The sequence below is a fragment of the Columba livia genome, chromosome 4 (genome assembly GCF_036013475.1).
Source record: "Columba livia isolate bColLiv1 breed racing homer chromosome 4, bColLiv1.pat.W.v2, whole genome shotgun sequence".
NCBI classification, from domain to species: Eukaryota; Metazoa; Chordata; class Aves; order Columbiformes; family Columbidae; genus Columba; species Columba livia.
The window spans coordinates 13,508,685-13,526,497 of record NC_088605.1 but is presented as its reverse complement, the minus strand read 5'-3'; the positions used below and the strand labels follow the sequence as shown (position 1 = coordinate 13,526,497).

The window sequence follows — 17,813 nt, the reverse complement described above, 5'->3', positions numbered from 1 at the left end:
GGATAAGATAAAGGAGGAAAAACAAACAAACAAACAAAAAACCAAACAAAACCAAAAGAAGACACAAGCATAAGGTAAGTATCTGGATTTTCACAATTTAAGAAATCGCTTTTTATTAATTCAAGGACAAAATAAAGCATTTGGGAAGAAGCATGCCTAGGTGCTTCCTCACAAACATAACATAATGGCAGTGCAAAGAAAACACATTGTAGAAATGGAACTGTTCAAAAAACATTGAGACGTTCTCCCATGATTTACTGATGTTTACACATTCCACACTGTTCCCTTTTGCTACTCCACCTTGTAAGCAGATTCCTGTCATCCGTTTATCAATATGGGAATAAACACTCCCTGTCATCTTCCCAACACTGTTTCATAATCCCCTTGGCAGGGATCCACACAAGTAGTCTCATGGATAAACTTCATCCCAGGCATGACAGCCATCACAAATCCGACCTTCCAAGTAAGTCTTATTTCTATGCCTCTTCCCAGAGCAATGCTCATCATTTGAATTCTTCCTCAGATATAAAGTTTCAGAGCCTGCAAAATATTGTGTCTGGTTTTGCAATTTCCACTGAGGCTGCCACTTTTACTGTTAAATATCACCAGTGCAGTGCCTGCACTCTTAATGCTGGCTAAAACTTGATGTTTACTGGAGAAACACACATCTTGGTGCATTAAGAGTATAGAAAATGACAACAACATACAATTTTTTTTTAATGGCATATTTTAATTATAATTACAATAACCAACTGGTTATAGTAATTAACTGTCATTGCTAAAACACATCCCATTCACTGACATGCCCTTAAAAAAGAAAAATTAAAAACTGGGAAAGAAGAGAGCCTTTATGGCTTGTCCTTTAGGATGGAAAGGTTTTTCCAAGCGTGAAGAACAGAACTGGAAAAAAATCCTGCAGACTGAGGCAGAATAAGGAAGGAGAAGCTGTTATTTTTGGAGAAGCAGCTAGATGGGATATTGTGGAACATAAAACCAGTGAGCTATGCAAAGATCAGTAACTGAGCCAGAAGAGTGCCAGTTGGGCAGAAGCGCATCTAGGAGTCCTAGTGATGAAAGGCATTTAGAGCCCTTGCATACTCCCTAGTTCAGATCTCCGCCTTGGATCAGAAGGTGGCAAATGTTCAGACTTGCTTCTGATTCAAAACAACACCAGAAGCTTTCTGCAGCCTTATTAAGACATTATACATTATATCTCTCTCTGCTGAAGGTGGATCCAAACTAAACCGGTTTTGGAATTTCTTGTCTTTCCATGGTCTAATAGAGCTCCGGGCTGCACTGCAAACAAATAAAGTCCATTGCAGTTCATTCTTGTCTCCAGGCAAAGAAAGGGAAGACTACTAGAGTCTTCATAGGTCATCTTTTTTGATCGGTGTTTTGTAGTCTAAGTGAAATCTAAACAAGACCAAACAGAATACACTTGCAGCCTTTGCCATCCATATTCACACTTAATTAATTTTTTTTTTTTCATTTTATTGACCACATCTTTTGTTATCCACCAAATTAAATTTAAACCGAGTTCTCCAGTTTTCCAAACTCAAGGATAAAGAATATTTGCCAAGCACACATTGCTAGACCAGGAAGCATCTACAAATGTAAAAGTAATTATTTGCATTGTGTTTCCTTCTATTTTTATTATGTTTTCTTGAAATGTTATCCATCAGTTGTATTTCTTTCCTGTTTTTTGTCAGACTTTTCACTTTCCCTTTTACATTCCTTTCATCCTCTTTGTCTGTTCTTCCTCCTTCTTAAATAACATTATTTCTCCCTCCTTTTATTCTCTGCTCCAAGTCTTCTTGAAACTTTGTGCTTCTTGCAGTCTTTATGTCCTTGACATATTTATCCTTCATCTTTCTCTTATTCTTTTTCTTCACACCATTTATTTAAATAAGCAGTATGGCAACATAAACCACAACTGAACAATTTTGTAATTACTCTGGTCAAGGAGGAAGTCTGTTTTGTGAGATGGTCAAGAAAAATAAAGACGGTCTTCATGATGTCACCAAGAATTTCCAGTGCTTGAGCAAAACTGCACAGAGGTGCAGTTTCTAACCATGCGCCACAGTGATTAAAAACCTGCTGAGTCTTTATCATTAATGAACCTAAGAGTTTCAGCATGGGTATTTCTGATGCTCAGAAATTTGATGGCCTCCCATTCTTTGTTAGGGCTAAAGCACATGCTTGAGCAATGATGCAGAGGCTGGGCTCATGTTCCTTCACCTCACAAGCAAAATTAATTTCAGTCACCAACACAAAGAACTGCTAATGCACAAGGTCGTTAAACAAAACTGATTTCTTCATTACATTGGAGTCTTAAAGGGAACCTTGCAACATAAAAGTGATGACTATGCACTGCTCTCTGCATCAGGACTGCATCATTTGCAACATAATGAGGATTAGTGATCAATTTTCATGCACTCATTTGGTGTTCTCCACTCCTTTACCACCTCTATGAGACACCAGCATTTATTAGAAGAAATAGCTCCCAATCCTCCTCATCTATCCTTGTTCATTGTGTGCTAAGTATCAGGAAACTATAGAAAGGAAACTCAGAAGGTCATTTATATCAACATATTCACAGCAGAGTCAGTTATGAAGTCACACGAGTTTGCTCAGGGCTTAGTCAAACCTTGAAAACCTCCTGGGATGGAGAATGCACAGTCTCCTTGGGCAGCCTGTCCCACTGCTCAGCTGTCCTCTTGGGGAAAATGCTTTTTCTATATCCAGTCTGAACCTCCCTTGCTTCAGTTTATGCCCACTGTGACTAATCCTCCTACTATGCACCACTTCAAAGAGCCCAGCTCAGTCTTCTCAATTACTTAATCTGAAGAAGAGAAGGCTCTGGGGAGACCTTATTGCAGACTTTCAGTACTTAAAATGAGCCTATAAGAAAGATAGGAACAGATTTTTTAGAAGGGCGTGTTACGACAGGACAAGGGCTAATGGTTTTAAACTAGAAGAGGGGAGATTCAAGTTAGACATGAGGAAGAATTTTTTTTACAAGAACAGGTTGCCCAGAGGGGTGGTGGATGTCCCATCTCTGGAGACACTCAAGGCCAGGCTGGACAGGGCTCTGAGCAACCTGATCAAGTTTAAGATGTTCCTGCTCATTGCAAAGGTGTTGGACTAGATGACTTTTGAAGGTCCCGTTCAATCCAAACTATTCTATGATTCTATAACTGTAGGTGCAGGAAGACTGTTGTGAGGTCCCTCCAAAGCTGGCTTTTCTCCAGAGCCAACCAGTCAAGGTCCCTTGGCATCTCCTCATAGCACAAGTGGTTTACCGCATCAAGCATCTAAACTAACATTTTTAAGGAAGCTCAGAAGGCACCAGCACTGTTAGGCAATGGCATCGCCTGACCCTGTGGCCAGCTCAGCTTGTTCAGAGACAGCTGATACAAAGAACAGAATGATAGAAATGGCACTGACTGGTCTGCACAAGCTCATCCACCTCAGCTCACACTGGTGGAACAGAACTCGTAGAACTCATGCTGACCAACCACACCTCCTCCTAAAGAGAGCTGCCCTGTTCAACTCCTCCACTCCAGTCAGGTCCTTGCAGAGCAGAGCTCTGTGTCCACTGCCAGGGTGCATGGCCTCTGTCCCTTGCAAAGCACAGAGTAGAAGCCACCCTGTAGAAGCCACAGCAGGAAAAAGCTTTGCAGAAAATCTACAAAGTGTGCAAAGTCCAAAAGAAATAAGCCAATATAGACTTTAAAGACAAACAACAGCAGGGATGGAAGGAAAAAAACAAACAGACAAGCAAATAAAACCTAAATCAAACCAATTCCCCTCCCCCCAACCAAAATAACAAAATGAAAAATAAAAACAAAACAAAAACCCGAAACAACTGCAGGACTGTACACACATTCCTAAGATCTCTACAGCATCTTCAGAGAGTCCCTTTTTGAATTGATGAAAGCACACACAAGATTTTAAGTTAAATAGTTCTATCCAAGATAAACATGGAAAAAGGAAGATGTTATTTTATTCTGATCATCTGAAAGAGGACACGAAATATGGTGAAAAAACATACCAAAATAATATCTGCTAACTTTCCAAGTAGCTGAGGTAGTTTTATGTAGTGGACTATCACACATTTCCAACTGCTTCACTCTGACTTCTGAATAACCTCAGTCAATACATACATGGAACATTTCATCAATACACACAGCATCAAAGATCTGAAGCCACCAGTACACAGTGGATGCTCTATACCTCAGCACTGATATGCAGAGTGAGCACAACATATTTCCATTGTTTTGTAGCATTAGAGGTATTTAAAGTGATGAAAGTGTAAAATTCAAGAAATTAATACAATTTCTTTATGCCCAGCAAGGAAATACATATTTCTTCTATTGTGAACAAATATTTGAAGAAGGTACTATGCCACACCTGAAAAGAGTTTCTGCTGTAAAATACAAAGGAATTACTCTACTGTGTCTCTGCCCTTATCGAGGGTCACATATTACCCTTTCTTTAGTATCACTGAAGTGCCACTGGCCTCTACCACTACTCTGGACCTACCACAAATGAGAGAAAATGCCAGGCATGAGGCTTTTGCTGTTCTTTAATATTTGCTAATGAAGTTATAGATATTTTACTTGGTCTAACTAAAATAATCATGAACATCCAGTCATACTATACTTTCTATTAATTACAGAAAATCAAATGTGTCTGTGGCACACACACACTTCAGTAGAAAGTTATCTACCATAAACTATTTTTTGTGTGTGTTATAGTACCTTACTTTAAAATGTGAACATATTTATTTCATGTTTGTTTGTTTTATTACTTGCAAATAGAAAAACTGGCAAAAATGAAAGTGATTACAAGAAAGGAAATGTTGCACAGCTGCATTTTACTATAATACACATGGGATCCCTAAGCCATTTGGTAAGAAATGCTATATAACCAAGAACATACTGATCTTTGCAAAAACATTTGATTTCTGTATTTCAGAAAAATAAAATCAAATAGTATTCAGTGTAGTCTTCTGATTCACAGATTGCTGCTCATAAAATTCATTTCTAATTGATGGATTCACGTTGGAGCTCCAGAGGTGTGAATCGCATTAAATTCTGAATGAAGAGGTATTGATTCCAATTATAAACAAAGGCCAACAAATCTTGCCTGTATCTCAGAGGAAAGGAAAAGCTACACCAATTGCAACCCAGGGAAAAAAAAAACCCACACAAAAATCCACAACAAAAAAGCCACAACAACAACCAAACAAACAAAAAACAAAACCAAACCCAACCAAACAAAAAACCCTAACCAACCATGGATGTTGAAAACCACGAATAAATTATATTCTCTTCTGTTAGAAAATGAAATTATGTTGTTCTACATTTTTGTGATTAATAAAGACATTAAATACTAAATAGCATTACATTTATAGATCTTATTCCACATTATTGCTCTGGCCTTATGCCAGTTTCTCTCTTATGAAGCTAATGATGTAACTGGTAAAATGAATTCATGCAGTGATGAAGGAAGTTTGTCTTAATTATACTCGATGCAAAATACATTAGTTTCATTAATAATTGAATATGGTCAATATACAATGTACAAGCAATGCCACTCTTTAACATTATGGAACTCTTCAGAAAAATGACGATCAACATTCATTTTCATACTGTTTGGAGAAGAACAATTTAAGTCTTAATTAGGGTTGAGTAACCACAGCGAACAGGAATTGCAGATGTGAATCTTACAAACGTGCATGGACAGCTGAATTCACTGCTGTGCTGAGCTCCATTCTGGAAGCTAATTTTTCTTTTAATGGCCTGTCGATATCTATAGAAAGAATATATTTGCTCTCAAAAATGTCTTCTAAAATAATATCCTTGCAATTCTTTGCAGCTTTGAGATGCAAATTTTTACAGAAGAATCCCGATGTCTAACCTCCTTCTCATCAAATATTCCACAACTTTGCAGGCAGGCAGCAGTAACACACACACATATGAGATCAATTGCTAACCCAAAATCTTGAAAATGCAGCCAAAGCAAGCTAGCTTGCCAAGAAGCTTAGGGTGAAACACACTGATATGAAGCAGTCCAATAATTTGAAATGACAAACTAGGAAACCTTGAAGTCTGATCACAGATTGTTGAGAACACACAGAAAGGAAAAACCAGCTGGAATCCTTTATTTTTTTATGATAGAGTTCACCCAGTGCTAGTTCTAATTAAAGAGTGGCCATATTCCAATTTATAATAAGAAACTATTAAAACACCCTTGTATTTAAAGCATCTTTCACAGCACCCCATTTACTTTACTGCTTTGATTTTCCTGTACAGGCACCACCCCATTTATATACCCCAGAGTTTTACTAGCCTTGAAAATCTAACGGTACTTATTAAATATAGGGTATTTTTTGTGCTAAGGTAAATTGAGGACATGAATTTATGATTATTTACATCTCTCCCATCAGGACAGTTATAATGGATTTGAAGGCTAATACAAATGAGTCAGCCTCACATTATGGAGACAATAACAGCATGACATGTCCAAATATGACATCAGCATCATACCTTCTATATAGCAGACACATTGTTCCTGACAAACATTTCAATACAATCAAAAAGCAAATTCCAGAAGGATTATCTTGTCAGGTAAAAAAATGAAGGCAATCTTTATAAGTGTGCCTGTTTCACTGAGGTTAAAGATATGAACATTATCAAAAAATTACCGACAGTAACAGACAGTAGCAACAACCACAAGATGCTTTAGCACCAGGTTGACCCACAGCAGTCTTATAGCTCCAAAAAAAAACAAACCAAACCAAAACAAAAAAAAAAACCCAGAAAGCAATAGAAGCATGTTCAACTTGGTTATTTCCAAACCTTTTGGGCTAGTGGGCCCCACTCCTTTCCCTTACAGTTTCTCAGAGAGTATCCTTAATAGCAAGATCTTAATGATAAAGTTCTGCTGGTAATGTGTAATATCAGTTTCACAGACCAATTGTAGAACACCACTGGAACACATAAATTTGCAATAGGTAACAGCCATAAATCTTTTAAATACATGCTACATTTGCTGAGTTTGATTCAAGCTCCTTGCAGCAAGACATTGCAAACTGGACCAACAGACTATGAGGGGAAAGCACCGTGGGAGATACTGGGGAAGCCAAGGAGGTAAGTACACCCATGAAAATCTGAAAGACCTGCTGGAACAGAAGAGCACTAATTGTGAGTAGGACGATGTAAGATCCTTGGAAGTAGAGGCCATTTTAGTCCTTCAGCCTCTGGAGCATGCTGTCTCTTTATCAGATGATCTGCCCAGGCAGGCCTATTCACATTTACATTGGTAAAGGCTGCCCAGAAGACCAAGCATTGCATTCATCTAAGCCACGGCAACCTTTGGGCTTTGTTCTGGCAACAGCAGTGATGCCTGCAAATGCAGACCTGCCCCTTGCCCTTCAGGAATTTTAATTATCTGAAAATGACTACGAATGTCCTACAGAAAACCATTCATTTAAATTATTTGACTGTGGGGGAGTCACAGGCATTTTTTTTTTTAAGTCAAGGTCATTAAGAATGGCTCACTCAATACGAGACAAGATTTTATGACTCACAGGAGACTAGGAAAATCAGTAGCAACACTGTATATTTAGGGTGTAATGTTTAGTCACCAAAGACACTTTCAGAGTTATTGCCTCCTCCTCAGACACATTTTTTTTAATTGCTCCAACAGAGCTGCAGCAGTAACAAAGAAATATCTTCCCCTTAAATGCACAGTCATACAAGTAACACTAATCAGCAGGTTTGCCTTTCTACTGTCAGGCTAAGAAAAATAGGCAAGTGAATCCACATTTCAGCAAAGCACTTTTGTATCCTATTACCCCTCTAACCACACGGGTTAAAATTCTTCATGCACATCCAGGATAGATTAAGTAGCACCTAAGAATGACGATTTCTACATGATCCCCATAGCAAAAGCTCAGGAAGAAAGGAGCACACAAATATTTGAGCTTTTCTGGTTTGTTTTCCTTGCCTGATCTTTACAAAGTCTTGCAACAAGACAGAATGACTGCTAGAGTAGGTTGGATTTTTTTTTTAAAGTAGTAATCAAAGCAGTATTATTACCAGTCTGTGAGCAAATCCTAGGCTTTCTGTGGTTATTTCCTCACCCTGTTCCCAGATCAATCTACAGTAGATTTGTGTGTCAGCCTGCACAGCCCTGTCTGCCAAAGACGGGGGATGCACAGCCATGGTTGCAGGAGCATTAACGTGGGAGTACCCTTGAAAACCCCATGACAAAGCCAGACAGTCCACTAGTTACCCAGAAAGCCTCCAGACCAACAGTGAATCTTGCTGAGAGGCGGTGATGTAAAGGCTGCAGAGTTCAATAACTGCAACACATTGTTACTGCAACACATTTTAATGTATCACCAGCAGTAAAAGTCTAAATGGTTTTATCCCAAAATGAAGTAATTGAAAATTATTAATAAAAGAAATAGATTTGATATCTCCATCAATGTTTACAAAGGCAAAGCAAGTTTCCCTGGTCCAGCTTTACCCCTGTGGTGGAGGATGCAGCATATAGCGTATGACCTACATAGCAGGAAGTCAAACTTTGTTATAATCCTGTCCCCCTGAGCATTGAAAAATTTGGAAATCAAACAAGATGAACGCAGTGGCCCAGATTCTCTCTGTCATTTGGGCACTTTTGCATTGCACCAGTCCTAATTCACCCTGCAGGGGCTGTAGTTATGACTGAGCCACAAGGCCTGTTGTATTATCGTCCTCCTTCTCTATGGCTAGAAAAAGCAAGAGCACCTTCCCGGGGCCCTCAGCTGCTGACACGTCACCCTATAGCTATGGATTATAACTAAAAATTACAGTAACCTTTAGGCTGTATTGAAAATATGTGTGTTGAATTTTAAGTACATACTTGGGACACACATGTGTCCAGACAATTCTCTTGTCCACACTGTTTGGACCAATATCTCTACTCAGACACAGACCTCAAGGTCAATCATAAAGCAAGCATGGGAAAAAGAGCTGAGTGGCAACACATATTTCATTTACCTTTCCAGTACCATCATAACAGCTGCTACACCAGTCAAGAACCTTCCTAGAATAACCATGTCCTCCAATACCATTAGGACAACTGGGATTTGTAGGCCATCTGACTGCAGGCAGTCTAGTGCTATGCGAACAGTTGCAGCTGACCCACATCCCAGCTACAGAGATACTAGGATGGTGTAAATATCTTTTTGTCCTCCCTTCTGCCTCACTGAACTTTGCAACCATACCTAAAGCAAGGGGATGTAGGACTTCCAGGATCAGGTCCTGACATGTTAGGGTTTACACAGGGGGTTACTAAAAGTGGTCAGAAACATTTTGCATGGAAAATTTTATTTTGATGAGGCTGCAGGAATTACGCCTGATTTCCTGCCAGTTCCCCTTCCCTGTTCTTCAACAGTGCTCCTGGCAGGTTGACAGAGAGTGGGAGTTTGAAAGAAGTTATTGCTCCAGGATAGTCTCAGAGATTGCAGAGCTCCTAGGCTGCTGGCTCCTCTACAGATGTCTTTAGGCAGGCTGCCAAGAAACTAAGAGCAGAGTATCCCTGCTCTTAAACTCCAAGGCTGCCAGCTCTCTGTTAGCCCACCAGGAAGAAAGAAAAGAAGCAAGAGTCTGGAAGCTCTGGAAATGTGAAGCTCCTTGGCATCCCAGGCAGCCAGAGGATGCAGACATTTCCTCAAGATGGGGACCCAAGATCTTCTGATACCTCCAGTTCCAAGTGTCATTAACTTTGGACTAGATGATTGTTGTAGGTCCCTTCTAACAGAAAATATTCTATTCATTTAGAGTTGAAAAATACACTCCTTTTTATTTCAAAACAGAAAAAAAAAATCAAATTAAATAAATCTATCAAAATTTTCTGCAAACTGGCATGATCTTTTTTCATGCTGCACCACTTAAATAATGGGCTGTTATGTCTGTTATAAAACACATCTTGTGGTCCTGTTCCCTAAACAGTCAGATTGTACCATTACTCAGTAGACTGAGATTTCATCACATTCATTGCCTTCTCACCCTTCTTCTTTGTCTCAGGTATTCATGCCCTCCCAATTCTGTTTTCAAAACTGAGCCCTATAGGGAATAATATGTTTCATGGGTTTTTCTCCTTTAAACATATCTGTAGAGCCATGCAACTCCAGAGAAAGCAAGTAGAAAGCAACAAAACTTAAAAAGACACTAATTTCTTGCCTTCATATTGGCTAAGTTGAATAGGATTTGTTTTTCTCTAAATTTCTGTTGCCATAAAGCTCTATATGCAGGTCAGCAGGCTTATGTAACAGTGATGCATCTGGCTCTCTGTCCCAAATAAGTAAGACAGAATATGCTCTGACTGCTACATAACCTTGTGTGCTGCTCATCAAAGGCTCATATAATTTTTTTTTTTCCTATTAAAGGAGACCCACTGAAATCTCAGCCTTCAGTTTTCCAAAGGCCTGTAATTGTTATGTGTTTTCAGCCTGGTGCTTACAATCAGACACACTGCATCATCCACATTAGGCTTTTTTTTTTTTTTTTTTTAATTCATTAGTGCCCATCCATTCAAGTGTAGTTTTATTTCTGGAAAGAAAATATTTTGAGTTAATTCATGTCATTTGCATTTTAATATACTGTTTTGAGTTCAATTTTTAACCATTCACCCCTGTGAAACTGTCATGGTAATGGTCAGGGACTTCATACATGTTCATGGGACACAGCACAGAGGAGACTATATCCAAACTTGGATGTTATAAAAATCTTCTCTCCATTAAAACTAGCTTAAGATATTGTGAAGGGAAAGGTGTACAAGTCAACAGCAGGTACCCAGCTTTCACACTGAAATGAAGTATGCATAGATTCATGACATGCACTCATACCTAAGAACAACAGATTTGACCTACTACAGTAGGCACCATACTGTGTTTTCTTCAGGTATCAAATACATATAGACATCTATGCAACCCCCAGTTCTAGACAGAGAATGTAACTCTAATTTGTAATGCTAGTCTCCAACTAGCATGGAAATTAAATCACTGATTTTCTATAAATATTTTAATATGCTCAAATGCAAGGTGATGCACTAGGAACAAGGTGTGCAGCCCATGCCTGCAGAATAGTAGACTGTGTCCAGAACAGCACCAAAGAAAGATCAGAGGCTGCTCTATTAGACAAGTCAGCACAACCAACAAACACAAACCAGAAAGACTAAACAGGGCTTGGCATGTAAACTGGAAGGCTGATTGACAGGCAAGCCTTTGACATCTGTCAGAGTAGCTATGCTGAGTAGTATGTATGTAAAGAAGGATTTCCCTAGTGTTACTCCTGAATTTGAAACTTTTCCGAACTAACGGTCCATTCTGTAGGTATCGCTTCAGATATTTTTTTTGCATTTGATTTTATTTTTTACCACAAATTAAAATATTGACATCAAGGAGGACAATAATTTGATACCAAGTTCACTAGAAGCAAAGGTTTTATCTGCAGAAGAATAGCTCTAAAACTTCCTAAATTTGCATCTGTAGTAACATCCAGAGCACGGCCTGTTCAGTTTATCCACAGAGCAGGCTCATGCACTGTGCAATTTTATGCTCAGCTAATATATGCAGTGCTATACTAAGCCCAGTTAATCAACACTGTATTCTGAAAGCAGGAAAAAAAATCTGTATGTCTATCACACTCCATCAACTTTCTCCACCCTCTTTAAGCAATTAGTTTCAAAGACTTCCTGGCTAAATTTACATAAAATAAACCCTTCCCTCCTACGCCTTGTTAGCATTTTAGACTATAATTTTAGAAGTTCTTGGAGATCACCAGTGCCAGACAGGTATCAGGGATGACACTATGCCTCCAGCATGCAGTCCCAGCAATTTATGAGGGCAGCAATTTCCTGGATCAACTCATCACCCTCAGTGGATTTACATGCCTGTGGAGCAAGAATGCTATTTACTGTCAGAGATCATCTAGGTTTGTTTGCAGAGAGAAGGCTATGGATGCAGATAACCTCTGCATTCTTAACCTCTGCATTCAATAGGCACATGAGACAAGAACAGCTATCAATGGACATAAAGCTGCAGCTTAAAGATCAGCAAGACTCACTGGAAAACCTCTGTAAGAGGGAACTTCAATCATTTGCAAGGGAAGAAGCAGGTGGAATGATCTGTCTGAATAAGATTTGAGGGGCCGGCTTCTCGTGACCAAAATGCTTGGTTAGGAGATTTTTTTTAGCCAAGATTTCAGCTGGTACGACTTCATGAGTGAGCTCAGTTCTACACTGATGGCTTAAGCAGGTGGTGATGTACTTGTGGCTTTCAGTTAACCACTTGGTCTTGCAAACCCTCCTCACACAGATCTGTTGAAGAGTGTTGGAAAGGGAACAGTGTACTCTCAAGACTTACAAGATTAAGCCCAAAGTGCTGGGACACAACAGTTCTGTTGGCACTAAGCTACTGCAAACACTTGCATAAGTTGAAGAAAAGCAAGAGCAATAGTTCCAAGTGTCTGCTTCTAGCATCATATTTACAGCTTTTCCCTGACTGTGCATATATTAAGCAGATTGCAAACTTGTAGTGAGTGGAGGGAAAAATCTGGCTAATTATAAAGCAGTTAACCTTTAGGAATGACCGTTGTTATAACATTAAACTGGTCTGCTTCATGTTCAGAGGACCAGCACTTTCATCATTTGGACAATGAGAAAACATTCCATAACTTTCTGTGAAGATAACCATAAAGAAGATTTCAGCCTTGCAGTCTGAAAGATCTTGGCCGATGCAGACTGTATAAAGATGGAGTTAATCCAGTCCTGAGACTGCAGCAAAGCACAGACAGTGGCAGAGTGAAGCGACTCCAGAGAACATGCCAGGATGGAGGAGAAGAACTCTTTAAAAAAATGTTTTTCTGACACAATGACTTTTTACTGTGGAGTATTCCCATTGACTTTCACCTAATCAAAACAAACTTACCACACCTATCTTTGTTCAGAAGTTACCTGACAGTATCAGCTAGTAGCTGGGCTCCTCAGCCATATAATTTTTCTAGGATTAAGCTGTAACCAAAAATAACAGAAAAAATGGTTGTCATGGCACCATTTTTCGGACCTTACTTTAGTGTTTTCTTGTTTCCAGGGCAACTCACAGAACTGAAGTAAGAAAATCCCTGTCATAATTGAAAAAATGGATTTTTATTTTTAGATTTGGTTAACTCATCCATTAAGAAAAGGAAACAGAATCAAATGAAATTGAGAGCTGCAGAAACACTGCCGCAGGATAAACACCGTGTTGTCATTTGCTACCTCTGTGGAAACAATTAACTGAAAGTACGAGACATTGCTATTTACAGAAGTCCTGGGCTGGTTTACTCAGGTTACTTTGTATCTTAGCAAGATATTTCATAAAAATATTTAAAAAATATTGCGAGTACTATATCCTCATTATGTTTTTGTTAATTTTCTTGGGTGATTCAAAATTAACTTCCTGATAAAAGACCACGGAAACCAAATCGTCTCTTCCACTCACCTTCAAAGAAAAAAAAAACAAAACAGCAACCTTCGGTTTTCTCCAGAGAGAACACATGATAGTCTCAAATTGCACACTAATACCATGAATTATTCAAAATCACAGCAGGTAATAACAAACATTTTGTTAAGCATAATGATACAGCTCAAACACGAAAAGCCATAGAAGGAGTGTAATTAACAACCAGAAAAACAGAGTTCAATCAAATAGTAAGTCCACTGTTGCTTAAGCACTTCACTGGTGGATGGCTCATACACTAACCACAGTCTTCAGCAGAGTAGAATTGTTCTAGCCTCAGGAGCACAAATCTTCAGATATTTCCTCTTGCTCCACAGAAAGACAAACCCAGGGGTCTGTAAGGAGACAAACTACAACCAGTCCTACTTCAGCAAACACAAGACAAGAGACAAGTCTCCATCTGCTTCCAGTTTGCTTGTTCTCATTGGGAATATCTGGAGAGGAGTTCAAGGCAGGCCATACTCCTCTCCCTCCAGCACATTTGTCCGGCACAATGTTGCCCCAGCTAGCCAGGATTCAATATATTATATCTTATTATCATCAATAATTTCAGCCCTAGTTTCTAAATGTGAAAAATGAGGCCTGAAGTTTAAGAAACATGTCCTCTGTTGTTCAGCAAAGAATAAGGGATACTTCATGAGACTAATTAGTACATTTTCTACACTGCTGTCTGACTCAGCTTAATCTAGGCTATGTTGTCATGATGCATATGGAACAAAAGAAAAATATTTATTTCCAACACAGGTATATAGATTATTAGAAGTAAGACTTAATGTTTTCACAGTCTGAATTGTTCACACAGCAATTGCTCAAAGAGAAGGTTGTTCAGAAAAGAAAATAAAGGGAAAAATTTACATATTTCCAGGAAACCAGGGAAGATCAGTCATTCAGTAAAATACAGGTCCCTCCTTTCTCTATCTTATGAAACATATTAGGAAGGCTAAGAAGAAGCCAGGGCACATGCCTCCTCAGAGAAGTATTGCACTGTTTATTTGGAGAAAATTCCATTCAAAAAAGAAGACAAATGAAAACATAAATACCTGCTGCAGTGTTCTTTAACAATAGCAGGTGACCTTCTCTTTTGACTTAAGGCCTTGGCTGGAGATAGTACATCTAACTTATTACCAGATATACCTCATTCATCTCCAACTTACATTTTGTATCTCCCCTGGTAATAATTTTTTACCGATACAGAAAAGACAATGCAAATCTACCTTATACCCAGCAGTCATGTTAATTGAGGTGATAAGAATTAAGGGATGTTGGCAAATTCAAAGGGAAAAATAAACCTTAATTGAACGCACAAACCAACTTTTAAATAAAATGGTTAATTTACTCTTGTTTTCCTTCCACTCTTCCTCACTCCTTTATGAGTAGATCTTCATGCAATATCTTCAGAAGATTCATCAACAGCAATAGGATACAACCAGTTCAACTGGTGTGCTCCTCTGATGGGGAGCAGCTTTACCAGCCACAGCCTCTCCCATGGCTCGTGTCTGTGTGCAGGGAGCTACAAGGAAGAGACTGACTGTGTTTTCTCTCCATTCAAACCCCAAGCCAGCATTTGACTTGCAGTACCAGACACCAGAGACAAAGGTCAGTTCTCCAAGTCATTTTAGCCAAAAAAGGTGGAAGAAGATTGAAATGGCTAGTTACCCAGACATTTTGTACCCTGTAACTTTGCTTGAATGTACAGAGCTGCAGAGAATTATGTAGCTGATTATCCTGCAAATTCTTTAGCCCTGAGCCCAGAAAAAAACACCAAACTCATAAAGAATGACACCAGACAACTTCCAGGTATGCTCACTTCGTTATAATTTCTTATAGAGGCATTACATTTTATTTCTTTGCTTCAAAATATGTAAATCACTGTCTCTTGTGGAAGCAAAAGTAAATACACACCTTCCTCCAGACTTCCTCCATCATTGCCCAAGGGTTAAAAATACAGAGCCGGACATCCAGTTACCCATCTGATTTTGGTGCCCGACTGCCCTGGGTACAGGGGCCATGCCTGTCCTCTTGTCACTGTAGTCTAAACCTTGAAACGCGCTCAGCAGTGCTTTGCCTATGGCTGTCATTTCACAAGATGAATGCAGACAAGAGAGTCCCCTATATTCAATATATCTCCTCATCTCTGACAGGAAAAAGAATAATGTGAATACTTCTCTGATCCTGCAAATCCTTAGTTACACAAGGAACAGGCAATATGAGTAAGAGCTTTTCGGAGGCAGAACCTATTTTATCAGCAGAGACTACACACTAGCAGGAACTATTGGGAGAATTTTTATTTTAATGAGTCTAATGTTATTCAGTCTGCTCATGTAAGGACCATCTTGAGATGTCTATGTGGGTGTTAGCTGTAGGGGTTAACTGCTCTACCTCTCTCCCACTGTTCTGACAGCACCAAAGATTCTGAATTGAAACAAATACCAATTTGAGCAAATTACAGATATCCAGCCTTCCTGTTCCTCGTGTCCCACCAAAAAGGGGGGAAGCACCTTTTCTTTCAAGTTCTCTCTTGTCTAATTAAATCACAAAATTAGAATTTACTGAATTGTTTCTATCAAGGATTCAAAACCAGAAACTGCTGTCTCATTAGCTGCTCTGCGCTGTGCGAAACAACACAACCACCAGCTATTGCAAAAGCCATCTCTAGCCCCTAACCTGGAGGAGCGAGTGGATAGAAGTTCGCATCCAGCAGCCACACACCACATCTTCTACCCTTCCCTCTTCTCCAGAGGAGAGCTCATTTCACAGCCAAGCTTTTTAGTTGGCTCTTAAGCACAAACAAAACCACCTTTGTGCTGGGAAGGAGGAAAGGAAAAGAAATACGAATGGAATTGCTGATGCAGAATCTTTCTTTTCCTTTCCCCCCCTGCAGAAAGCTGCCAGGACAGCAGCAGCCTCTCACAGCAAGCAGGCTGACAGTCTCAACAAAGCAAGTCACAAAACTGATCTGGCTTTTTAGGCCCAGACAAAAAAGAAAAGAGCTGGGACCCTTCTAAAGCAATGAGAGATTTTATTTGTAGGACTGAAGGCTGAACAAAGGCTCACGAGGGGCTACAACTTTAACTCTTTCTTTTATTTCACTGTTTTAGTCTCAAGTGTTATTTCACAGAGTTAGCCAGCAGCTTCAATTGGTGGCACAGTTGAGCTGTGGCTACAGGAGTATTTTTAGGCTTGGTTTCCAATGGAAACAGCATTCATCACTACTGTGCTTCTCTGTACCTGCATCCCTGTGTTACTTCTGAACCCTTTGGCCATATTTAACTAAAACCAACTTAGGGAAAAAGCTTCACATTTCCTTCAAGTTTCTGAGAACTTAGAGGCCTTGTGAAAGAAAGCAACTCCCACAACAAGCTTCCTCATGAGAAGAAAAGCTGCACAAATTCTGATTTTTTCCCCCCTATAGAGTTCATGTGTGTCAAATACTGCAAAGCTTCAGCTGGTGCCCAAGCCCCTGGAATAACTGTCAGAAATATTCAAGTCATGGGCAAATCCAATTCAAAAATCTAGTCTTTTTTTCCTGTAACATGAAGTTGCCTAGTCCTCATTAGCAGTGGGCTTTGTGCTTAAAAAACTTTATTCAACAACATGGACTTAGCTTCACAGAAACCACTTTTCTTCATTTTCAAAATATCCAATGAATATCAGCTTCTTTGAGTGCACACACTAAAACCATATTGGAAAGTCTTTTGACAGTGTGGTTGCAGACTGCAACAAATGAAACCAGATATGCCACAATGCAAAGTCTTTCCCAGTACATAGCACCTCTGTGATTCCTAACTTGTTCCCACATGAAACTGGCTTTCAGTGCCAGACTTTCTCATACTCCGCAAGCCAAGGGCCTAATCTACATGGGGCTAAGTGCTCATTCAGTGGAACAAGGCCCTACATTAATCAAGGTGCAGGTTGCAAGCACCTCTTAATTATTTTATTTATCTAGATAGGTATATCCTTCACTGTCTTCACAGTGGTAATACAAGGTTACTATAGCAACCTCTGTGTGACCTGCATAATCAAGATTGCAGAGAAGAGCTGATAGCTGAATTAATGTGTATATAGCCTTGAATAGGAAACTTTAAAGATTAAAGATTAATGGTCTATGAAATCCATATATACTCTACTCATGGTACATTTATTCCATTTCATGTCCTTTTCAAAATACTTTTATCTTTAAATGCTAAACTAGAGTACATGATACGATATATTAAGACAAGAGTATTTAATTTGCTGTTTGTTTTTTTTTTTTTTTTTT

The 17,813-nt window shown here is 39.2% G+C and overlaps 1 protein-coding gene across 4 annotated transcripts in view; it reads right to left on the bottom strand.

Annotated features, from left to right (window-relative positions):
- Positions 1-17,813, bottom strand: part of C4H4orf50 (chromosome 4 C4orf50 homolog) — an 81,360-nt gene that overhangs the window by 4,213 nt on the left and 59,334 nt on the right. The window contains exon 16 of one of the 4 annotated variants that reach the window (XR_002412018.2): positions 5-13,890. The exons of the other annotated variants lie outside the window; for them this stretch is intronic. The gene's annotated coding sequence lies outside the window, so the exon portion shown is untranslated. Of the gene's footprint in view, positions 1-4; positions 13,891-17,813 lie in introns of those variants that run through there. 4 annotated transcript variants of the gene reach the window in all.